Source organism: Argiope bruennichi, chromosome 10 (genome assembly GCF_947563725.1).
Source record: "Argiope bruennichi chromosome 10, qqArgBrue1.1, whole genome shotgun sequence".
NCBI lineage: Eukaryota > Metazoa > Arthropoda > Arachnida > Araneae > Araneidae > Argiope > Argiope bruennichi.
Window position 1 is genome coordinate 106,805,201 of NC_079160.1, and position 24,791 is coordinate 106,829,991.

A 24,791-nucleotide genomic window follows, 5' to 3' on the forward strand; every position below is an offset into this window, starting at 1 on the left:
TCAGAAAAGGTGCATTTAAAAGTCGCTTTCGAGCGCCGCTGGTGTAGTGGTAACATGCAAGATTCCCATTCTTGTGCGCCGGGTTCGATTTCCGGGCGGCGCAAAGCAGCTGTTGGATGTTTCTGCTCTTTTTTCTGAATGCACAAATAGATGAATTTTGCCAATATATAAAATAAAATTACATTTCTAAAGCAGTCTCAGAAAAGGTGCATTTAAAAGTCGCTTTCGGGTGCCGCTGGTGTAGTGGTAACATGCAAGATTCCCATTCTGTTGCGCCGGGTTCGATTCCCGGGCGGCGCAAAACAGCTGTTGGATGTTTCTGCTCTTTTTTCTGAATGCACAAATAGATAAATTTTGCCAATATATAAAATAAAATTACATTTCTAAAGCAGTCTCAGAAAAGGTGCATTTAAAAGTCGCTTTCGGGTGCCGCTGGTGTAGTGGTAACATGCAAGATTCACATTCTGTTGCGACGGGTTCGATTCCCGGGCGGCGCAAAGCAGCTGCTGGATGTTTCTGCTCTTTTTTCTGAATGCACAAATAGATGAATTTTGCCAATATATAAAATAAAATTACATTTCTAAAGCAGTCTCAGAAAAGGTGCATTTAAAATTCGCTTTCGAGCGCCGCTGGTGTAGTGGTAACATGCAAGATTCCCATTCTTGTGCGCCGGGTTCGATTTCCGGGCGGCGCAAAGCAGCTGTTGGATGTTTCTGCTCTTTTTTCTGAATGCACAAATAGATGAATTTTGCCAATATATAAAATAAAATTACATTTCTAAAGCAGTCTCAGAAAAGGTGCATTTAAACGTCGCTTTCGAGCGCCGCTGGTGTAGTGGTAACATGCAAGTTTCCTATTCTTGTGCGCCGGGTTCGATTCCCGGGCGGCGCAAAGCAGCTGTTGGATGTTTCTGCTCTTTTTTTCTGAATGCACAAATAGATGAATTTTGCAAATATATAAAATAAAATTACATTTCTAAAGCAGTCTCAGAAAAGGTGCATTTAAAAGTCGCTTTCGGGTGCCGCTGGTGTAGTGGTAACATGCAAGATTCCCATTCTTGAGCTCCGGGTTCGCTTCCCGGGCGGCGCAAAGCAGCTGTTGGATGTTTCTGCTCTTTTTTCTGAATGCACAAATAGATGAATTTTGCCATTATATAAAATAAAATTACATTTCTAAAGAAGTCTCAGAAAAGGTGCATTTAAAAGTCGCTTTCGAGCTCCGCTGGTGCAGTGGTAACATGAAAGATTCCCATTCTTGTGCACCGGGTTCGATTCCCGGGCGGCGGAAAGCAGCTGTTGGATGCTTCTGCTCTTTTTTCTAAATGCACAAATAGATGAATTTTGCAATTATATAAAATAAAATTACATTTCTAAAGCAGTCTCAGAAAAGGTGCATTTAATAGTCGCTTTCGGGTGCCGCTGGTGTAGTGGTAACATGCAAGATTCCCATTCTGTTGCGCCGGGTTCGATTCCCGGGCGCCGCAAAGCAGCTGTTGGATGTTTCTGCTCTTTTTTCTGAATGCACAAATAGATGAATTTTGCCAATATATAAAATAAAATTACATTTCTAAAGCAGTCTCAGAAAAGGTGCATTTAAAATTCGCTTTCGAGCGCCGCTGGTGTAGTGGTAACATGCAAGATTCCCATTCTTGTGCGCCGGGTTCGATTCCCGGGCGGCGCAAAGCAGCTGTTGGATGTTTCTGCTCTTTTTTCTGAATGCACAAATAGATGAATTTTGCCAATATATAAAATAAAATTACATTTCTAAAGCAGTCTCAGAAAAGGTGCATTTAAAAGTCGCTTTCGAGCGCCGCTGGTGTAGTGGTTACATGCAAGTTTCCTTTTCTTTTGCGCCGGGTTCGATTCCCGGGCGGCGCAAAGCAGCTGTTGGATGTTTCTGCTCTTTTTTCTGAATGCACAAATAGATGAATTTTGCCAATATATAAAATAAAATTACATTTCTAAAGCAGTCTCAGAAAAGGTGCATTTAAAAGTCGCTTTCGGGTGCCGCTGGTGTAGTGGTAACATGCAAGATTCCATTTCTTGTGCGCCGGGTTCGATTCCCGGGCGGTGCAAAGCAGCTGTTGGATGTTTCTGCTCTTTTTTCTGAATGCACAAATAGATGAATTTTGCCAATATATAAAATAAAATTACATTTCTAAAGCAGTCTGAGAAAAGGTGCATTTAAAATTCGCTTTCGAGCGCCGCTGGTGTAGTGGTAACATGCAAGTTTCCTATTCTTGTGCGCCGGGTTCGATTCCCGGGCGGCGCAAAGCAGCTGTTGGATGTTTCTGCTCTTTTTTCTGAATGCACAAATAGATGAATTTTGCCAATATATAAAATAAAATTACATTTTTAAAGCAGTCTCAGAAAAGGTGCATTTAAAAGTCGCTTTCGGGTGCCGCTGGTGTAGTGGTAACATGCAAGATTCCCATTCTAATGCGCCGGGTTCGATTCCCGGGCGGAGCAAAGCAGGTGTTGGATGTTTCTGCTCTTTTTTCTGAATGCACAAATAGATGAATTTTGCCAATATATAAAATAAAATTACATTTTTAAAGCAGTCTCAGAAAAGGTGCATTTAAAAGTCGCTTTCGGGTGCCGCTGGTGTAGTGGTAACATGCAAGATTCCCATTCTAATGCGCCGGGTTCGATTCCCGGGCGGAGCAAAGCAGGTGTTGGATGTTTCTGCTCTTTTTTCTGAATGCACAAATAGATGAATTTTGCCAATATATAAAATAAAATTACATTTCTAAAGCAGTCTCAGAAAAGGTGCATTTAAAATTCGATTTCGAGCGCCGCTGGTGTAGTGGTAACATGCAAGATTCCCATTCTTGTGCGCCGGGTTCGATTCCCGGGCGGCGCAAAGCAGCTGTTGGATGTTTCTGCTCTTTTTTCTGAATGCACAAATAGATGAATTTTGCCAATATATAAAATAAAATTACATTTCTAAAGCAGTCTCAGAAAAGGTGCATTTAAAATTCGATTTCGAGCGCCGCTGGTGTAGTGGTAACATGCAAGATTCCCATTCTTGTGCGCCGGGTTCGATTCCCGGGCGGCGCAAAGCAGCTGTTGGATGTTTCTGCTCTTTTTTCTGAATGCACAAATAGATGAATTTTGCCAATATATAAAATAAAATTACATTTCTAAAGCAGTCTCAGAAAAGGTGCATTTAAAAGTCGCTTTCGGGTGCCGCTGGTGTAGTGGTAACATGCAAGATTCCCATTCTGTTGCGCCGGGTTCGATTCCCGGGTGGCGCAAAGCAGCTGTTGGATGTTTCTGCTCTTTTTTCTGAATGCACAAATAGATGAATTTTGCCAATATATAAAATAAAATTACATTTCTAAAGCAGTCTCAGAAAAGGTGCATTTAAAATTCGCTTTCGAGCGCCGCTGGTATAGTGGTAACATGCAAGATTCCCATTCTTGTGCGCAGGGTTCGATTCCCGGGCGGCGCAAAGCAGCTGTTGGAGGTTTCTGCTCTTTTTTCTGAATGCACAAATAGATGAATTTTGCCAATATATAAAATAAAATTACATTTCTAAAGCAGTCTCAGAAAAGGTGCATTTAAAAGTCGCTTTCGAGCGCCGCTGGTGTAGTGGTAACATGCAAGATTCCCATTCTTGTGCGCCGGGTTCGATTTCCGGGCGGCGCAAAGCAGCTGTTGGATGTTTCTGCTCTTTTTTCTGAATGCACAAATAGATGAATTTTGCCAATATATAAAATAAAATTACATTTCTAAAGCAGTCTCAGAAAAGGTGCATTTAAAAGTCGCTTTCGGGTGCCGCTGGTGTAGTGGTAACATGCAAGATTCCATTTCTTGTGCGCCGGGTTCGATTCCCGGGCGGCGCAAAGCAGCTGTTGGATGTTTCTGCTCTTTTTTCTGAATGCACAAATAGATGAATTTTGCCAATATATAAAATAAAATTACATTTCTAAAGCAGTCTGAGAAAAGGTGCATTTAAAATTCGCTTTCGAGCGCCGCTGGTGTAGTGGTAACATGCAAGTTTCCTATTCTTGTGCGCCGGGTTCGATTCCCGGGCGGCGCAAAGCAGCTGTTGGATGTTTCTGCTCTTTTTTCTGAATGCACAAATAGATGAATTTTGCCAATATATAAAATAAAATTACATTTTTAAAGCAGTCTCAGAAAAGGTGCATTTAAAAGTCGCTTTCGGGTGCCGCTGGTGTAGTGGTAACATGCAAGATTCCCATTCTAATGCGCCGGGTTCGATTCCCGGGCGGAGCAAAGCAGGTGTTGGATGTTTCAGCTCTTTTTGTGAATGCACAAATAGTTGAATTTTCCAATATATAAAATAAAACTACATTTCTAAAGCAGTCTCAGAAAAGGTGCATTTAAATGTCGCTTTCGAGCGGCGCTGGTGTAGTGGTAACATGCAAGATTCCCATTCTTGTGCGCCGGGTTCGATTCCCGGGCGGCGCAAAGCAGCTGTTGGATGTTTCTGCTCTTTTTTCTGAATGCACAAGTAGTTGAATTTTGCCAATATATAAAATAAAATTACATTTCTAAACCACTCACAGAAAAGGTGCATTTAAAAGTCGCTTTCGAGCGCCGCTGGTGTAGTGGTAACATGCAAGTTTCCCATTCTTGTGCGCCGGGTTCGATTCCCGGGCGGCGCAAAGCAGCTATTGGATGTTTCTGCTCTTTTTTCTGAATGCACAAATAGATGAATTTTGCCAATATATAAAAAAATTTACATTTCTAAAGCAGTCTCAGAAAAGGTGCATTTAAAAGTCGCTTTCGGGTGCCGCTGGTGTAGTGGTGACATGCAAGATTCCCATTCTTGTGCGCCGGGTTCGGTTTCCGGGCGGCGCAAAGCAGCTGTTGGATGTTTCTGCTCTGTTTTCTGAATGCACAAATAGATGAATTTTGCCAATATATAAAATAAAATTACATTTCTAAAGCAGTCTCAGAAAAGGTGCATTTAAAAGTCGCTTTCGAGCGCGACTGGTGTAGTGGTAACATGCAAGATTCCCATTCTTGTGCGCCGGGTTCGATTCCCGGGCGGCGCAAAGCAGCTGTTGGATGTTTCTGCTCTTTTTCGGAATGCACAAATAGATGAAGTTTGCCAATATATAAAATAAAATTACATTTCTAAAGCAGTCTCAGAAACGGTGCATTTAAAACAAGCTTTCGGGTGCCGCTGGTGTAGTGGTAACATGCAAGATTCCCATTTTTGTGCGCCGGGTTCGATTCCCGGGCGGCGCAAAGTAGCTGTTGGATGTTTCTGCTCTTTTTTCTGAATACACAAATAGATGAATTTTGCCAATATATAAAATAAAATTACATTTCTAAACCAGTCACAGAAAAGGTGCATTTAAAAGTCGCTTTCGAGCGGCGCTGGTGCAGTGGTAACATGCAAGTTTCCTATTCTTGTGCGCCGGGTTCGATTCCCGGGCGGCGCAAAGCAGCTGTTGGAAGTTTCTGCTCTTTTTTCTGAATGCACAAATAGATGAATTTTGCCAATATATAAAATAAAATTACATTTCTAAAGCGGTCTCAGAAAAGGTGCATTTAAAAGTCGCTTTCGAGCGCCGCTGGTGCAGTGGTAACATGCAAGATTCCTATTCTTGTGCGCCGGGTTCGATTCCCGGGCGGCGCAAAGCAGCTGTTGGATGTTTCTGCTCTTTTTTCTGAATGCACAAATAGTTGAATTTTGCTAATATATAAAATAAAATTACATTTCTAAACCAGTCTCAGAAAAGGTGCATTTAAAACAAGCTTTCGGGTGCCGCTGGTGTAGTGGTAACATGCAAGATTCCCATTCTTGTGCGCCCGGTTCGATTCCGGGGCGGCGGAATGCAAATGTTTACTGCGCAGTAAATTTTTTGGCTGATTCCGTTCATTCTCTGAATGCGATAATAGTTCACTTTTGCGTATATAGAAATCAAAATAATATCTGAATGAATGTCAGAGAAGACGCATTTAAATATATTCTTCTTAATTTAAACTTATTTTTCTCGTTTATCATTCACAAGCTATCATTGAGTCGTGTCTGAGCTAACTAACATACTTCGTAATTTATAGAATAGATAGAATAGCATACTTTTCTAAATGCTTTGATATCTGAATTTTCGTTAGTACTTGTAGCTGTATAAATGAAAGGAGATAACTATTTCAAGTTATCAATTAAAAATAATATTTATTTTGTCTGAACGAGAACGAAATTTCATTTATTTAAGAAAGTAACGAAAACTCGATTTACAGATTTTAAAGTAAACATCTTCTCAGTAAACATCTTTTCATCTCATCAGTAAACAAAACATCAAATAGCATTAGCATCTGCTGCTATTTCCTTAAAAATTAACCATGATAGTTATTTATAAATGTCTAGTCATTTCTTAATAATTATAACTGAGATGCCATTGCTAGAACCTTGAAATATTGTAACATGATAATGTTTTAAACGGGATGACTAACTTTGTATTAAATTTTCTATTAATTATATTGCTTCCAACGTGCTTAATTATAATTTTGACATTTCATCTAGGTTCGTGTGCATGAATCCATTCATTACAACAATGTAAAATATTTTTGTAAAACATACTTAAAAATTTTTTTTATACTTCTTGAAGATAGGGGATAAATTATATTGAAATAAATTGGGTATTAATTTAATGTTTAATCGCTTGAAGTTTTAAGTAGTGAAAAACTCATTTTTGGGATTTAATAGCTTCAAAACTTATTAATTAATGGCATTAATATTTTGATTAAATTTAATTATAATTGAATTGATTATTTGAAAAATCGTTTTAATGATTCTTAACTGTTGAGCATTTTGAATGATTATTTAAAAAATTCATGCATGCGATGTATTTTGATAATTTATTGATAGTATATCAGCCCTATAAATATTATCATTTAAAATGTAGATAGAAAGTAAGATGATTCGTTTTCATAAATATCATACTAAGTATTTAAGGATAAACAAAACTATGAAGAAATGTTTAGCTGTTTGAGATGTCTGTATATATATATATATAACACTTTTTTCAGAATTCTGTTTGAAGTTTTAGAGGATTTTTAAAATATTCCTTATATAAAATCGATTTTCCGTTTTCAGAGAAAGTTAGATGACATTCACTGCATATTGTCAAACTTTCTATAAACATTGAATTATTTTTTGATTTATATGAACAAATATGATTTATATTTATATATTACATGTTTTCCCGATTAAAGATATTTATGAGCTGAATTTTTGGAGCAAATTCTGCGGCAATATAATCAAAATTTCACATTTTTTTCAGAAGTTTTTCAGAAAGATAAAAATTTTATCATTTATTTGAAGTTCGTGTTTTTTATTTCATAATACATATTTTTCCAAAAATATTAAAGAAAAATATAAATAAATAAATAAAAATACTGAAGTTAGATTTACAGAACCCATAAAATTGACGTTTTTAAAAATTTTATTATTAAATATGTTAGGAAATTTCGGCATTAAGGTTCTAAATTCCAAATTATTTTGTCTTTATTGTCTTTATTATTGTCTTTATTAGAATTGTCTTTAGAATTATTAGAATTGTCTTTATTATTTCTTTACTTTATTGAAAAAAAATGATGCAATGCATTTTGAACCTGCTTTTCTGCGTCTTTGATATGAATAAATCACTTCACGTGACATTAAACATTTAACTATTTAATCGGTATCGCATCTGATATTTATGTAACCTAGCAACTGTAGCTAATATAAAAATTTTAGAATTAAGACAGGAGATAAATACGTGTCGTTATGTTTGTAAGATGTTTTGGTTCGGTATTGGTCTCAGGTCCTGTGATGGCCGTTTATGTTTTTATAAGTTTTCCCCGTCATATCTGTAAATAGTTCATCATGTGTTCAATTCTATTTCCTCGTAATAAATTGTATTTAAATTAAATCTTTCCTTTTGTCGGACCCAATCTTTGGAGACTTTTTATTCATCATCATTTCCACTGCAATACTCTAATATCAAACGGCTGAATTCCCAGAAGTTTTATAAAATATCATTGTAACAAAATATATACGAAATCATGAATATTTTGTAACAGAAATGTAAATTGATTATTAAGCATACACTGGAATTTTTTTTTCCAATTTTTGTTTGCCAAAGTCCTTAAATTTCAAGTAACTGCTTGCATTATACCTTTTATGTGGATACCTGTCAAATGGATGGGCTCAATATATGAGCAAATTTTTTCTTCGTAACAGCGCTGTAACATCTTCAGGGACTCAGATTATAAATATTTGGATTTCTTATTCGTAGCACAATCTTAATGCACAAACTGTGAAACTACGTACCTATAACCATTTACAAACTATGCTAATTGATGCACATGAATTTGTCTAATTATACTCGTGAATACGATACATATGCCCATTTCAGCAAATGATTGTTACTTGTCTTATTAATGTCACGTGTAATTTGTAGACATATAATGGTTGTATAAGCATTGCTATAATACATAAATCTTGTCTTATTAACAATTTTTGTATTAAAATCAAAAGAAGCAATGTTGCATATCAAAAGCTTTAATTTATTTTATCCTTCAAAATGATAGATTTTAGTAAAACTAAATGTACAGCTAATCATGATAAATCTTGTATTAAGAATTACATATGATTTTTAGATTGATAATGAAACTGTTTCTAAACAGTTCTTTTTATTTACAAAAACCAGTTTTCATTCTAAACTTATGCGATCAAATGTTTATTCTAGATATTTTTCAATATCCTGTCACCATGCAAATCATTTTCAATTATATACAGTTAATTGTTTAAATAAACTAAATAATAAATTATCTCTGAATATTCGAAAACTGACTAAAAATTTTTCTATCACTTCCGCACTTTGATGCCTAATGTTTACATACTTTTATTCAATTTAATTTATTTCAAGTGTGTAAATATGGAATCTCTTAAATTCGATTTTGCACTTGCTTTTGGATGTTGCAGAAATCTGAAATAATGCACGATTATCGATTTAATTATCATTTTATAAAAAATTCAATAAAAATTTAGTTTTGTATGTAAGAGGGGAAGTAAAAACCAATTTGAAAAAAGAAAAAAAATCATATAAGTCAGCTTATTGCATAAAACTATGCATCACAAAATGCATAAAACAATAAAAAATAGAAAATAATAAATATGAAATTTTTTAAACAATATTTTATTTATGGATTGAAATGTAGAAAATAATTTTTTACTAACAATATGCAGATTAAAAATATCTTAAAACGAGAAGCGCCGAAATATACAACAAAAAAATGAAATTCATTCAAAAAATTTTCTATATTTAGGATAAAATTTAATTTAAGATTTACGCAATTCCAATTTGGTAGAGTATTTTTATGAATACTTCACAATTTCCCAATTTTATCTCGACCTCCAGATTTGAGATAAAAATACCTCTAGTTTTTAAGTAAATGAATAATAAGTTGTCATAAAACTTGTTAGTACAGTAATAGAAATGTGTTGTCACTTCTATTATTTACATTACTTCTATTATTTACATTAATAGAAGGTTATAGAATAAATTCTGCACATGGATGTGAAACTTAATAGAAATGAATAAATAAATTGGAAAACAAAAATACGAAAGTTAACATATTTAAAATAATATATCATGAACTATACTGAAAATTAAAAAGAAGAAAATAATAAAAATGAAAGTTTTTTTCAAAACATGTTGTGTTTATGTATTGAATTGTAGAAATTTATATTTTAGTAAAAATCTGGAGGTTAAAAAATCTTTATAGCGTGAAGTGCTGAACTATATAATAAGAAATTGAAGTCACAAAAATTATTATTCAAAAAGAAATTCGTAAATTTTCGATAAGAATTTAAATTTTAGTTTAAGAATTATAAAATTAAATTTTGTTAGAATAGCCTTATTAATGATTTAAGATTTTATAAATTCGTTTGACCTCCAGAGTTGTGATAAAACATTCTTACTTTTTTAATACACTTATAAAAATTTCTTATAAAATTGAAAAATTGTAAATAGTTTATTTTAATAGAAAGGAGTAGATTAAATTAATGCGAATTATTAATCCATGTTTGTTTATGATATTTATAAAGACATAAAATGTCGAACTTCCATCCTCAATTCCTTCCCAGTAGAATGGAAGAATATACAAGGTACAAAAGTTCCCTGTAAACATGTCAACCTGTCTAAGCTCATTTGGCAGTAGAAACTTCCACAAAAAAAATAAAAAAAAGACGCCACGACATCGGCTAAAGGAAAGCTGTTTTGAACAGCCTTTTCTTCTGTAAAATGTCAAGTGGTAGAACACAAACCGAATAAGTTTCTTTTGTTTAGCTTGAGTTATGTTGCATGCATAAGGATCAATTGTTGGTTAGAAGATGACGCAGTCGTTTTTGAATGCTTGAGTTTTGACACATTGGGGGAAAAATAGTTCAATACTTTACTTTCAAAGTCATACAAAATCAGAAAATATATAAAAATGTATGTTATAAGATGTTTTTAAGTTCTTTAGCATTTGTAGATAATTTTCAAGAAGCCATTTTATGAACATTCGGAATAATTATAATTAACATATTGACGTTTAGATCTCAGTTTTAAACAAAACCTAATGCCAAAAACGAATATGTTTTGCATGTGTACTTGTTAGATTATGATAAGCAAATTTTAAAAAGTAGAAAGTTTACGTTTTCGTGATCTGTGGTAAACGTTTTGTTGCCTGTTGAGTTGATTAAAATGGTCTAAATGCATAAAAATGAAAAGTTTGATATTTTGTCAAATGTTTAATGCGTATTTGAACAAAAATTTATTTTTTTATGATATACAGTCAAACTTGTTTTTAAGTGTTAGATAAAGAGCGTGTAAAAGAAATCACACAAAAAAATACTCCATAATTTCATCAATAGCTATAACTAGTTCTTTTTTTTACAACGCATTAAAGAAAAAAAGTATTTTGTGCGGTAATGGGGGAACGTATGAAAAAGTTTCATTTAGATAATCTATCTTTAGATAATGAAAAAGTTCATTCCAAACAAAAAAAAATTAAATTTCACAATGAAACATTTTTTTTAAAAAATTGATATCTTATTCTGAACTTGCTAAAATTTTCAAAATGCACCTAATTGCACTACGCTTTATAATCCAAAACACGATCTTGTGATGAACTGGTTCAAAATCATTTTCATCACTAGAAGTTATTAGAGTTGATTTATTTTTGAATTATATTATTTACTTTAATTTTGAATATTGGAATTAGTGGATTCGATATGTGTCGACATTGTAAACCATACATATTGCATTTGTGTACATATATACACTGAAGAACACAATACTACTGTGTTATGATACCACCACCTTTAGAATCCATATACTACGTAAAAAATTGCACAAAAATAAAATAGCACGAAAAAGAACCGCAGAAAAAAAGTTTAATTGCAATTCTTTTAACATTTAACTGTTTAGCTTACAATAGAAATTCTTTCACTATAGTGATTGCTTGGTATTTTATTACATTTTTCTGATTTAATTCAAAAATTGAATAGAAATATTCTTAATAAAATGTTTAGATTTTTATTCTCCATTTACAAAAAAAATTATTAAAAGGAAATAAAAATAAAGAAATTGATTGATATTATATATAGAATTTGTTTAATATTTCTTCACTAATTTGGAACAAAAAAAGTTGTCATTGTTTCTTTTCAAAATTTTTAAAATCCACTTTAATTTATCGGAAACGACAAGAATAAATGAAATCACCATTACCGAAAAAACTTATTGTTCAGAAGCTTAGTGAGAAATAGTAAGGATTTTCTTCATTATTTGAGAAAGAATTTAATTCCACTTGCTGTAACGAAAAAATTAATTAAACCATCCATTCAAATGCCACCTTCTTATTCTTATCACTCAGATACAACCGCTTTTAAAAAACAAGTATCAACAAACGATAAAAGAAATCTCCCACAGAGGGATAGAAAAATAAAAGAATTGCCTCTCATGTAATGAAAAAAAAAAAAAAGAGTTTTTTGCACGCTGTTCTCAGCTTATTGAATCGAATAGTTTCTTCAGTCAATGTATTATTCTTCATTCATCAAATAAAGGAATGAAAATGAAAAGGCTATAACGTTGCTTATAATGATTTTCTTCAATACAGAAAACTTATAAATCGTGTGTATCTCTGATTCGAAGAAAAGAAATTCATACGTGTGAGTAAATTTATGACTGGGCTAGGAAATGCTACTTGCAGTAGAAGAGATAAAACAAAAGAGAACAAATATGAAAGTTTTTTTTAAAAAAAAGTATTTATTGTGATTTCGGAATGAATTAAAAATCCAATTTAAAGCGATTTTTTTATTTCGGTTAAAAAGCTGCTCATCGATGGTTAATCAAGGATATACTCCGATTGGAAAATGAATTGAAAATTGCAATGATTTATTGAATAATCTTCCGCGGATTTTCTAATTTGTTTTATAAAGAACCGCAGCAAATTAGGAGCACGATTAAATGAGTTTTTAAGAATTTGAGAGAAATGCAGTGAAATTATTTAACTAGTAGTTCTGAGTGAAAAGTAATAACAGAGATTCCCAAAATTTAAGTCTCTGTTTAATTAATTTACAAAAAGAGTGAAATTTTAACGTGTTTTTTCTATAGCTTTGGAGAATGTTATTGAATAAAATCCATTTTACCTGTTTTTGAATTTAAAGGATAAGGGGCTTCAGCGATACAAATTTTTTTTGTGTTTTTTTTTTTTTTTGTTTTTTTTTTTTTTTGTTTAGCAAATTTTCTTTATTAAATATTTCAGTGTTAATATTAAACATCATTTCTTATACTTTTGCTTTCATAATAAAATGGAAATGAATATAAAAATTTACTCAAATTCTTAACTCGTATGCTTTTGACGATTTTAACAATATTATACAAAAATTACTTTCTTTAGACATTAAAGCATATTTTCCCCCTTCTTTTGTTAATATAATAATGTTTTTATGTTGGATTTCTTTCTCTGTGATAAAAAAAACTATTACATACAGAATGTAAAGATTGATGCAATCAGATTGAAAGAAGTCATGATCGTTTAATCAAATTTTGACATGCTAAAATATTTCGATTTAAAGTTCCAAAAGTAAAGGAATTATTTTCATAGAACGGATATAATACGCACCAAATATTCCACTGCGAAATAGAAAGAAATGTAATTTAGAATAAGTTATGTTGTAAGAACAAAGATTTTCTAATTTACAAAGCAACTTTTTACAATAATCATTGGAAGCATTTAAATAATGACGCACTATTAAATTAAATTCAAGAAAATAGCATTTTACGGACTGCAACTTTTGTAATCAGTATTTTGTCCTTTCTTCTATTTTCTCGTATAGTTTGATAGCATGTCACTTCTGCCTCCTCTGAAAAAACAATGGGGGTGTGATAGAATAAGAATGGAGAATGTAATCCCTCAAGGCCTCGGCTGTTCACAAGAGAACGGTCTCCTTCCCTATATAAAGACCCCCCCCTCTCCCGAATAAGACCACACTTCCTTTTCTGGTTGGTATAATAATGATGTGGGGTTGAGTTGCCTTCTTACCAAATCTGAGTGTTCACTGTGGCAAGGGTCATTTTTAATCTATCTTATTGCCTGATTTGTTGTAATGGCGATCTGATTTTTTATTTTTCCCAAAATGCTTTGGCAGGGAAGGGAGGAACTTCAGTTGCGGTTACACATCTATAATTCTGACGATAAATTTGTACCAAGTTTCGTCAATTTTGTTTCTTTCTTTTCCGTTATGATATTCATATGTATATGAACCAACAGGCAGACTTCTCTTCAACACAATCGTTCAGATATCTTCAGAAATCTACACATTTGGTGTAAAGACCATATTAAAAATTTTCTTATTCTATTGTTAACCAAATTAGAAATAAATATTAAGTTAATAGTCAAAGAATCAAAAAGAAAGATTAACTGAATCCGGCCCGAAGACTTTTTCAAGGGTCACCCTCAGGCAAGGATTCAAACCAGGGATTTTTTCTGTGAGGGGTCTGACTTTTCGTCCAACAAATTGACCCCTCGTGACCCGAAAATCCCAGAAAATTGAGGTTTTAGAGATAAATTAGTATCACAAGATTAAAACAAGTAAAAACACTAGCAAAAAACAAACCAAATAAGACCACAGCAAATCAAACCACAAGATACATGAAAAAAAGTAATATAAACACAAGGCAAATTACTTACAAAATGAAAGTACAAATCTGAAGAAAACTACTTGAGGTTAAAACGTGCTATTGTAGATGTATTTCGTTGAACTAAACTAAGATTTAATTTTTCCACGTTTACAGCTATATCCGCCTCCCACGTTTCGTCATAATGTATCGTCATCAAACTTGAAGCGCCATCTATTGAATTAAAACTCAAAGCTAACAAACCAGAGGAAGTCAGAAATTAAACAGACCCTCTCTTATCAAAACTTCTATATTGCAAAAGTTTTTGGGAAATTCGTTAATAGTTAAATTTTTAATGAGATTGTTTGTTGCTAAGATATAAGAGCTTTTATTATTGCAAATTTTTTTAATTCTGTTAAATTGTGAAAATATCAAATTTTTGAAAATTTTAGAGTTTAAATTAGAATGGTAGTTACTAAGTTTAATTATTTTAAAGTTAAATTCATCCCTTTTATCATAAATACCTATCAAAGTTTTTCCATTGTCAATTTCTATATTTAAATCTAAATAATTAGCTTTAAGTTGATTTTCGTTTGTTTGAGTTAAAACTAATTCTTTTGGGTAACAATTAATAATATCATTAGGATTATCCACATTTAACAAAATTAAGTCATCAATATATCTCCAGCCTATTATTAAGTTAAGTTTAATTATTTCTTTTTCATAATAATGTAGGAAAATATTGGCTAACGCACTTGAAAAAGCTGTTCCCATTGGAATTCCTTTTTCTTGTTTATAAAAATTTATTCCGTTAAAAACATAGTTTTCTTTAATATTAAATTTACATAACTCTAACCAATTAGTTTTTGTAATAATATCTCTATTTAAATATTCTTCATATATATTAGTACAGACATCTATTAACTTTTCATGAGGTAGATTAGTGTATAAATTTTCAAAATCATAAGTTTTATTAGGTAGATTGTTGGTATATGAACCAACAGGCAGACTTCTCTTCAACACAATCGTTCAGATATCTTCAGAAATCTACACATTTGGTGTAAAGACCATATTAAAAATTTTCTTATTCTATTGTCGCATTCAGAGCTCTACAGACAGACATGATTCGATAAATATTCATTTATCATCTCAGAACTGTCTGAAACATAGATAATATTTTCCAAAATTTGTATTTAGAAAAATTTGATAGTTACAATTCATTTTTTTTTTTTTTTTGCATATTTTGTTCACGAGGGAACAAAAATGGATATTATTTTGCAGAAGAAATTTTTGAAGCAAATTACCAAAGTATTGCATGTCAACCTGTTATTAAGAAACTGAAAATTTCTAAAATGTGCATACCAAGCATTGTTGAAAAATAAATTATTGTAAACAGTTGCCTGCTATAAACTAAATATGGATAAAAACTCTAATTCGAAACACTATTGTACCTTTTAAACCAAAATATTACATTTAAACTTGTGTTCTGAAACATCACTATAGGGACTGTACTCTCAGCAATATCATATGTAAAACGAAGAAAAAATTTTAAAACAAATTAATTATTTAATTTTTATTATATGGAGAAAGAAATGAATAAAACTTTATAACGGTCATCCTATCTATATTTTTAAAAAAAATTTAAATGATACTAACCAGTGGGAGTGATCTCGAAACTTTGTTGTATATTCACTAATAAATGTACTTTTATATAATAACCTCATACCATTGGCAAACAAAAGTTACGGAAGGTGTAGTTAGCTTGCCAATTTTGGCGATAAATCGCCAATATATTAAGTACAAGTTATTATATGCGGTTGTTACACAAGTCGGTTTTTGAATTACCACGCTTACATGCTTGCCGATGTATAGGCCCTCAGACGGCCAATTCATGGACAAATTTGATTTTAAACTTGATAGCCTTATACAATTTTCTTATTAATCCGTAACAAAATTTATTCATCTAGATCTCTTAGTTTTGTAGTTATTAGAAACTTATATTCAGACAACCAGCTAGACATCCTATAAATAAATGTGATGCAAAAATTATATAAGTTTTATCTATCTGGCTCATGTCGCTCTTTGAGTTACTGTATATGCAGACAAAATTGATTCTGAAAAAAATGTGTTTTTCGAACTTAAAGAGCTTTGAAACTGTAAACTTATTGAAATCTCGTGTTCTAATCTTTTGATGATTTTAATTTTTTCTTCTTTTTAAATTTAAAAATTTCCGGAATGTTACTTAATAAATTTTTCGTACTTTTTATTTTATGGATAAAATTTTTTTTAACATGGTTTATTTAAAAAAAAGAGAACTAAGCTGAAATCATTATCACTTTTGCATAAATTTTTATTATTTTATTGTGTTAATTTTAGTGTAAAAATTGATGAAATTTATTTCCTAGTCAAGTTTGTTATCGTTTTTATAATTTCTGATTTGCCATGAACAACATTTAATTTTAACAACATAAGATCCGAAAGATTACCGTGATAATTGAATAGATTTTTAATAACTATGCTGTTTTCATGTGATATATTAGAATCTCAAAAATTATTGATCCTGGATGATTTAAACCCTATAAAAAATTTTAAAAAATTTGAGGGTGAAAGATATTTTAAAATTTAAAAATATAGATTGCCTTCAATCATGAAAAAAAATGTTAAATAAAATAAAAGTTTCGATAAAGTAAAAAGGCGCAAAAAAAGAATTGTTTTTTCTTTTGAAGAATTTTCCTTTGAAATAATTGTGTTAAGAGTAACTTGTCATGAGCTTTCAGATTTATTCAAAAAAAAAAAAAAAAAAAAAAAAAGGCAATGAAAAAACTGTCAGGAATTAAGAAACTTCACCTTCGTAATTTTTTTTTTTTTTCTTCAAAAAACGGTATTTTCTAAAACGGTATAAATTTTAAACGGTAAACGGTATAAAAATAAAAATAAAAAACGGTATAAATTTTCTAACTTCTTCAATCACTTAAAATGAGACGTATAAAAAGGGGGAACCAAGTAGTAAAGTAGTAAAGAGAGAACCAAGTAGTAAAGTAGTAAAGGAAGAACCAAGTACTAAAGTAGTAAAGGGAGAACCAAGTACAAAATAAAAAATATTCAAGACAATTTTAATCGAATATTCAAAATGAATTTTTATAAGTGGTATGTAAATACATCTATTAAAAAGATTTTTATTTTTAAAGCTCAGATTTAAAAAACGTGTTAATTTCAGTTCAAATCTTTATTATTCAATTGTAGCATTCAACAAAATAATTTTTTTCAATTTCGAAAATTAATTATATGGATACATTGACCAGCTATCTTTATAAAATAAATACCGTAAACGTAATTCACATTTCAAGGTTTATATGAAAATTATCGTTTTCTTTTTTTCATGGAAGAAATTTATTGCTTTTCATATATAAGTAATTGAATAAATAAATATCTAAAGTAATTTCTTTTATAAACAAAATGTAAAACTGTATGTCGATTGCATATTATTTATGTTTATATAAAATGGCAATGAAAAATGAATTATAATTATATAAATATTATATTTGTATATATAAACATGTAAAATGCAAAAAATAAAAGAAACGTGGAAGAAAAAAATATCCGAATATTGTCACAGAAATCTTATGAGGGATGATTAATATAGAAAAAGAGTTCCTTTTGAGGAACAATTTGCAAAATTATATAAAATAAAAATAATATTATTTAAGAAAACAAATGCTTAAGAAAGTAGGAATTTTTTCATAATATGTTAGTAGTATGTGCCATATTAAAATTTTAAGATATATTATTTGAAATACCACACATATTACACATTTCCAAACAACACTAGAAAATCTTAACATTTTTTATTTCCCTATCATTGACATTTTTAATTATAATAAATAATAAAATATTCTTTATAATTTCTTTTTTATAAACTGCAAATTCATTAAATTAAAAATATTTTTTTTTTCTAAATTTCTTATGAAAAATTAAATAATAAAAATATAACATATTACAAAGTTTATATGAAAATTATTTTCTTCATGCGAAAAAGATGTCGCTTATCATATATAAGTAAAGAATATCTAAAGTTTTTATTTCAATATTTTCTTTTATAGAGAAATGTAACATTTCTTACAAGTGATTTTGTTGCTTTGTTGCACATATCATATGTCAAAAGAGATTACTTTCCTGTTAAACAAAAAAAAAATATCAGAATATTTTCAAAAAAACGTTATGTTAAATGATCGAGATAGAAAAAAAAGACTTTTTGAGGAACAATTTGCAATATTATAAAAAAAAAATAATATATATAATTTAAAAAAGGAAGCAATTAAAAATAGAAACATTGCTTTTATTAAATAAATAATAAAAATTAAAAATTAAATAAACAATAAACAATTAAAGCATAAAAACTTACTATGTTAAAATTTTAGGGTACTTTAGTTAAAATCCAATATATACTACATAATTCCAGGACGTTTACAATAAATTCTATAAATTTTTAATTTTTCTGCACTTTCTACTTTTAATTATAATCAAAAATTTTTCATAAACTGCTGATTCATTCAATTAATAATTTTATTCCTAAACTTCTAGTACAAATATGACGTAGATGAGTTTTAGAATTAAAAATATTTTCTAAGTGTGTGATAACTTATTTATCTAAAATATTTTTTTTTTCTTTTCAATTCTTGTAATTCTTTATCTTCAAATCTTTACTAGGTTAAAAATTTCTATTTTATTTTTTACGTTTTGAAATAAATGTTTACTTGAAAAATATCAAAAGAGATAAATATTTTTAGTTTAAAAATCACTTAATATATTTCATTTCAACAATAAAGGCAGGCATATTACGTTTTGAATATTTTTGACAAATATTATCCAGACATATAAATCAGCTCTTTTTTCCTGCCATTTTAAAGCCATTACTTCGAAAACTATTATCTTGTCGAGATAGTTTTCCCTCGGTGGAAAAATAACACTTCAAAATAATTTCTGCGATCAAAATAGGATACAAATTTTCTTTTTTGTGCGATCTTTGAAAAATGGAATAAAATGAAGGAGAGCAAAACACTGAATAGATATTCGTCATTAACTGGACGCTTTGAAATTTATTTATAGGTGTTTTTTGCGTTCTTTGAGACGAAAATTTGTATTAATTTTCAAGTGATCTGACTGCATTAAAGATAAAAAATAAAGTATGTGCATGTTTTAATAAATATATATTTTGGATTATTACCGTAATAAAAATAATTACCTGAGCTTTTAAAATTGAAAAAGATTATTTCTAAATTTTGTACTGAAATTTGTAAATATCACATATTTAGAATTAAATAACGTTTTTGCTTGTATTCAAAGTGAGTCCGAAATATTTCCTTACACTTTTTAAATTGCAATAATTTTTTATGAATTTTTTTGATGGAAATACCTTATTAATATGTCAATAATGATAATAAATTGTTTATGTAAATCTGCATAAAATTCTTCACCACTCGTGCTTTTCAAATGTACGGCAAACGGTGGTGATATAATGTACAGCACTTACTTTCCCTACCAACATAACTTAATAAGCAACCCCTTAGATATGAGGATGGGTAGTTGCTGCACAAATAAGCAGGCTCTCTCTTCCCGGATGAGTATAATAATGGGACTCGCTTCGGCAGTACATATACTAAAATTGGAACAATACAGAGAAGATTAGCATGGCCCCTGCGCAAGGAGTATAATAATGATGTGGAGTTGAGCTGTCTCCACAACGATGGCGGATCATCGGTATGGGTATATGCGTTGAACCGCAATGGGAGCCATTTTGTGTTTAACTCAATGCTTGATAATACTTTAGTGGGGATCCGATCTTCATATTGCTCTGGTTGCTGCAGCATGGTGGGGTGTTTGACAAGTTTTTAGGTTTTTAGTTCCCTTCTAACATAAAATCTAATATAAAAAAAAATATATGATTGTTTTCGAATTTCATTTCTTGCACTTTTGCTAGTTTATCAAATCTAATTTCTTTCCAAGAAGTGTTTAATGTACCTTCCAAGAATAAAACTTGGAACCATAGAGTCCCTTCATAATTTTTGTTCATCCCAATTATATTTTAATTTACATTGAATATTTTAAAGTGGTTATACTGGAAGACTCAAGCGCATTTGATTTTTTTTATTGTAGTTTATTCTTCTTTATTATAAAAGGTTTCAAAGTCGAATTTCACTCTCTTCTGATATTTCATAATACCCGAAATTCACTTTAACATATTTAAAAGCATAAGATTTAAAATAATATGTAAAACATATTTAAATGTTTAAAATATCAGTTTAAATGCATAAGAAAACAATGGGAACGGAATTTAGGTAATTTTTCGTACAATTTTTTTTAAGGTCTAAACTTAATTTGTAAAATTTTCTTCTAGAAAGCCCCAAATTGTAAGACAAATAAATTTTCTCATAATAAAATTCAGCAGGAGAGAAAACCTTGTTGGAAGGGCCGAAAGTTTAATTTTTTTCTTATTTCTGTCAGTTTGAAGTTTCTCAAAGCAAATAGAAAAGTTAGACGGATTTGCATTTGCATTTCCCGTAGTCTTACCTAAAAAACAGTATTAACATTCGCTGCGGAATGTGATGTTTCTCTATTCCTGTCGAAACACTTTTCAACAATTTTCTTTCTAAAAATTACGGTATGCTGTCATTTTAATATGAAAAGCAAATATTCTATAGAATGCCAAAATAATGTAAAGTATGTCTGTCTCTTTTAGTTAAAATATGAAATTATAAATACATAATGCACTTATACATTTCCTATGCATTCTCTGCTGTTCCAAAAGTCGAGATTGCAGGGTGTAGGGTCAGTCATTTACGATCACTTCACACCATGTCTTGGGTGCCTTTGATTACTGATCTTTTATAAATAGTTAGATTGCAAATAATCGTTTGCAAAAAGAATTATTTTGGTATCTTTATTCGTTTGCTCAAAATTAGAGTTTTATATTGATATTAGGACGTCACTCCCATTTGTTTACATTTAGACGGGTGCAGTATGACATGGTTTCGTTTTACTACAAGTGATGAAATTTTAAAGTGATTCTCCATGCGCATCAAATTTTTAAACATAAAATGATATACTTTTACCTGAATAGATCATTTTTGAGTCTTAGAATTATATATATATATATGGATCACTCAATAGATGGCGCTGGGAGCCTACATCTGTTTACATAATTTACCGTTAGTTTTTTAAAAACAGGGAATCACAATCGATAGTTTAAAGTTTCCTTGACTGTTGATGGTATGTACTGGCCTTTTCGTTTTTAATTTTTAATTTTAGTGCTATTTTTTTGTTTTTATTGTTATTTTTGTTATTGTATTTTTACTTTGTTGTGGTTAATTTCTTCTAATTTGTTGTTTTATATTTCCTTTCTGTTAAAATGGTGTATCTCTTGAGCATGATTTCAGGGGATTTTCGGGTCACGAGGAATCATTATTAGACAATGTTTGTATTTCCTCACAGAAAAAATCCCTTTCTTTGAATCCCTGCCTGAGGGTGACCCTTGAAAAAGTCTTCAGGCCGGATTCTTTTTTTATATTTTTTATAATTTTTTGGTTTAATTTTTATTTGATTTTTTGTTTTTCCTATTAACTTGATTCTAATACTTTTGTATATACACAAAGATGGATAAGTTGGAATTCCGAATTCTTCGCACAAACTTGGAGGGAAAATATGAATCGCGGAAACCATGTAAAATCAAATAGGCAAGTGTGAGTGGAAAAATACCAACCTGTTGAATAGGAGGCTGCTATTCGACAGGCTGTATTTGGATTAACAGCTTTTTATTTATTTAATTTGGACATGCTATCGAGGATTCTGAAAGTCATAGTTTATGACATGCAAAAATTTTCATCGCAGGAATTTCTTTGACAGCTGTAAATAAAAGCAATTTCAGGATATTTTACAGAGGAGCTGTCACTCCATGAAACATTATAGCTATGAGATTCCATCTTTAACTAATTTTTGGGAAACTGGACATGTGAATGTGCTGACCAATGATGAAATACGATATACGGTTTGAAGAGTTTTTATTCATCTCTCTTCATGCATCTTCTAGCTCATCCTTTTAATAATTTTTTTGACTAAACTTTTATATAGAATTCACTATTGTTTTTAAGCTTACTGCACCCCTTTAATGGCGTACAAGCTGAATTATGTTTTATTCTGCTTATGTAAAAATATCCACTTTATTTAAATAATAATGTTAAACTTCGGTATTGTAATTATGTACAAAAAAGCCCATTTTGTTTTTAGTAATATCATTTTAACCAAATTATCAATTTGTAAATTTATAGTAAATCTTATTTATCTTTAAACTGAAAGGGTTTTAAATTTTATTCAACTTTTTATGACCTTCCAGGCAACTAATGTCGTTTTAAATTAAATTTGGATAGATTTAGCTTGAAATCTTTTTTTCAGTGGTGCCACTTTCCTACTAATATATTCTTAGAATTTAATCATGTCTTGCTTTCATCAGGGTTTCTGGAATCTTGTGTCAGATATTACCGCGGAATTTAGAAAATGAAGTTCGAAAATCGGAACAAATTTCTTCTATACTTTCTGCTTGATCTTCAGAGGTGCTGGTTATAACGAGGGTTCACTTTTCGAATTTTTTTTTATTTGTCATAATGTGATACAGCATCATTTTATCGCAATGTTACTTTTGATGATGAAAATACTTTTATTTTCATCATCGTAATTTCATTATTATTTGTTGATCCATCATATTTTAATTTAGACCAATGAATAGAAAATGATAATTTTCTGTCGTCTTCTGGTAGAATTAATTGTTATATTAATTTACTGTCGTATGTTTTCGAATGACAGACTATTTATAAAAATGTTCTTATTCAAAAATGTTTGGATAATATCAAAATGGACTAAGAATAAAATTTTCTATTCATCGTTTTTTTCAAAACATGTAAATAATATATTAATTTTTCATGTTGCTGACACCAAATAATAAATGATAGTAATTTTTTTTTAAATTTTGCATCCACTTGAACCTGTTTATAAATGGGAAGATATCTTAATTAGAAAGGTGGTACAGAGAAATATTAAACTATAAAATAAATCGGCTGTGACATAATTAACGTAAGTGAAATAGGGAATATTTATAAGAACAATGTTTGCATAGCTTAATTAATTTATATATACTAAATTATGATTTTTAGAATAATGCATAAAATAGATATAAAAATGTGAAGTCCTACTAACACACTATATGAAGTTACTTGTATAAAACAAATAATAGTTAAAAGAATAAAAAAAAGTTAACCAATACATATAATAAATTATTACTATTAAAACACATGAAAAATTATGAACGCATATTTTTGTTGCAATAGCGTATTGTTAACTCATAAAATTAAATAAAATGCAAATAAATCAAATCGGTTTATTGAATTAATTTCTTATCAAATATTTCTCCATTAACAATTTGCATTTAGACATCAAATCTTTTTTTTTTTCAAATTCCTTAATTCACTTTTTAATACAGCATATAAATTTCAAACGATAATTGAAAGAAACTTAAATACATGCATTTGAAATAATCACTCAAATAATTACAATTCACATTCAATATTCAATACTTAATTTACTCAATAATAATTACATATTCAAAGAATATAAAATAAACTCCAAAAGTAATAGAATCTATTTTGCTTAATATGATGTAAAAATTACAAGTTCAAATTCCATATTCATTACATATATATTACACATTTCTTAAAAGGATTAATAAAATTGCATAGTCAAAGATTATAAAATAAACTCTAATATTAATGGAAAGGAATCTATTTGAAATGTTAAAAAAATAGAAATAAAAACAATTAAAACTTAGGACGAATACAGCTTTACAATTCCAAATACAATATCCTTTCATTTCAAACCTTCCTTTAACTTTTCAATGAAGAGAAAACGTTAGATTTACGAATCTGAAAACATAGAACAAAGAACGCGGGAAAAATATTCATGGAATTTTTTTTCTTTATTTCACTGCATTTAGAAGTTTACTGAGACAGAAACGATCCGTAATTGCACATGTAAATGTCATCGCTATTAAGATGATTCTTGTAACAAAAGCCCCTTTATGGTTGGCTCGCTTTTGTTGATAAGTGAAGATTACTTTTCGAGCTCGAAATGGCGGAAGGGTACGGAATTCCGCGTTATGACTTTCCACTTTGAATGCAAAGAGTTGGTATTGCTATTAAACTGGCGGAAACTCCTTCATTTCAGTCACGCATTTAAAGAAATGAAAACAATGAAAATGCTGGAGTGAAAACTTTTTCTTTTTATTATTTCTTGTTATTTCTTCTTGAAGAAGAAATAATTCAGAATATCTAATTAGATGGTAGCATTTTGTATGCAAATGTTTGAGGTTATTTATATGAGTTTGACTGTTTGCAAGAGATTTTTGAAGATTTATTTGGGAATTTTTTACTGAGTTGTAACTAAAAGAATTTTAACCGATTTTACCTTTGATCTATTTCTTTTCCAGTCTTTTAACTGGGGTTGTTCATATTATATTGTAATTTTAATCCAGAAAATAATGTTATTAAGTCTAAAGATAAGTGTGTTTCATTCACTTTCGATTTCATTGTGAACTATTTTATTGAGTATTAGCTTATAT

General features: G+C 30.0%; 17 non-coding genes and 1 pseudogene across 17 annotated transcripts; all 18 read left to right on the forward strand.

Annotated features, from left to right (window-relative positions):
• Nucleotides 1–32: 32 nt before the first annotated feature.
• On the forward strand, nt 33–103 carry Trnag-ccc (transfer RNA glycine (anticodon CCC)). Its single transcript has one exon. It is a non-coding gene; the product is annotated as a tRNA-Gly (tRNA).
• Nucleotides 104–623: 520 nt separating this feature from the next.
• On the forward strand, nt 624–694 carry Trnag-ccc (transfer RNA glycine (anticodon CCC)). The gene has a single exon. It is a non-coding gene; the product is annotated as a tRNA-Gly (tRNA).
• A 126-nt stretch (nt 695–820) lies between these two features.
• Nucleotides 821–891, forward strand: Trnar-ccu (transfer RNA arginine (anticodon CCU)). The gene has a single exon. It is a non-coding gene; the product is annotated as a tRNA-Arg (tRNA).
• A 127-nt stretch (nt 892–1,018) lies between these two features.
• Trnag-ccc (transfer RNA glycine (anticodon CCC)) lies at nt 1,019–1,089 on the forward strand. The gene has a single exon. It is a non-coding gene; the product is annotated as a tRNA-Gly (tRNA).
• A 520-nt stretch (nt 1,090–1,609) lies between these two features.
• Trnag-ccc (transfer RNA glycine (anticodon CCC)) lies at nt 1,610–1,680 on the forward strand. The gene has a single exon. It is a non-coding gene; the product is annotated as a tRNA-Gly (tRNA).
• A 520-nt stretch (nt 1,681–2,200) lies between these two features.
• Nucleotides 2,201–2,271, forward strand: Trnar-ccu (transfer RNA arginine (anticodon CCU)). Its single transcript has one exon. It is a non-coding gene; the product is annotated as a tRNA-Arg (tRNA).
• A 520-nt stretch (nt 2,272–2,791) lies between these two features.
• On the forward strand, nt 2,792–2,862 carry Trnag-ccc (transfer RNA glycine (anticodon CCC)). The gene has a single exon. It is a non-coding gene; the product is annotated as a tRNA-Gly (tRNA).
• A 126-nt stretch (nt 2,863–2,988) lies between these two features.
• Nucleotides 2,989–3,059, forward strand: Trnag-ccc (transfer RNA glycine (anticodon CCC)). Its single transcript has one exon. It is a non-coding gene; the product is annotated as a tRNA-Gly (tRNA).
• A 323-nt stretch (nt 3,060–3,382) lies between these two features.
• Nucleotides 3,383–3,453, forward strand: Trnag-ccc (transfer RNA glycine (anticodon CCC)). Its single transcript has one exon. It is a non-coding gene; the product is annotated as a tRNA-Gly (tRNA).
• A 126-nt stretch (nt 3,454–3,579) lies between these two features.
• On the forward strand, nt 3,580–3,650 carry Trnag-ccc (transfer RNA glycine (anticodon CCC)). Its single transcript has one exon. It is a non-coding gene; the product is annotated as a tRNA-Gly (tRNA).
• Nucleotides 3,651–3,776: 126 nt separating this feature from the next.
• Trnaw-cca (transfer RNA tryptophan (anticodon CCA)) lies at nt 3,777–3,847 on the forward strand. Its single transcript has one exon. It is a non-coding gene; the product is annotated as a tRNA-Trp (tRNA).
• Nucleotides 3,848–3,973: 126 nt separating this feature from the next.
• On the forward strand, nt 3,974–4,044 carry Trnar-ccu (transfer RNA arginine (anticodon CCU)). The gene has a single exon. It is a non-coding gene; the product is annotated as a tRNA-Arg (tRNA).
• Nucleotides 4,045–4,365: 321 nt separating this feature from the next.
• On the forward strand, nt 4,366–4,436 carry Trnag-ccc (transfer RNA glycine (anticodon CCC)). Its single transcript has one exon. It is a non-coding gene; the product is annotated as a tRNA-Gly (tRNA).
• Nucleotides 4,437–4,562: 126 nt separating this feature from the next.
• On the forward strand, nt 4,563–4,633 carry Trnag-ccc (transfer RNA glycine (anticodon CCC)). The gene has a single exon. It is a non-coding gene; the product is annotated as a tRNA-Gly (tRNA).
• Nucleotides 4,634–5,151: 518 nt separating this feature from the next.
• On the forward strand, nt 5,152–5,222 carry Trnag-ccc (transfer RNA glycine (anticodon CCC)). The gene has a single exon. It is a non-coding gene; the product is annotated as a tRNA-Gly (tRNA).
• A 126-nt stretch (nt 5,223–5,348) lies between these two features.
• On the forward strand, nt 5,349–5,419 carry Trnar-ccu (transfer RNA arginine (anticodon CCU)). The gene has a single exon. It is a non-coding gene; the product is annotated as a tRNA-Arg (tRNA).
• Nucleotides 5,420–5,545: 126 nt separating this feature from the next.
• Nucleotides 5,546–5,616, forward strand: Trnar-ccu (transfer RNA arginine (anticodon CCU)). The gene has a single exon. It is a non-coding gene; the product is annotated as a tRNA-Arg (tRNA).
• Nucleotides 5,617–19,763: 14,147 nt separating this feature from the next.
• LOC129989529 (U6 spliceosomal RNA) lies at nt 19,764–19,864 on the forward strand (annotated as a pseudogene).
• The last annotated feature ends 4,927 nt before the right edge of the window (nt 19,865–24,791 follow it).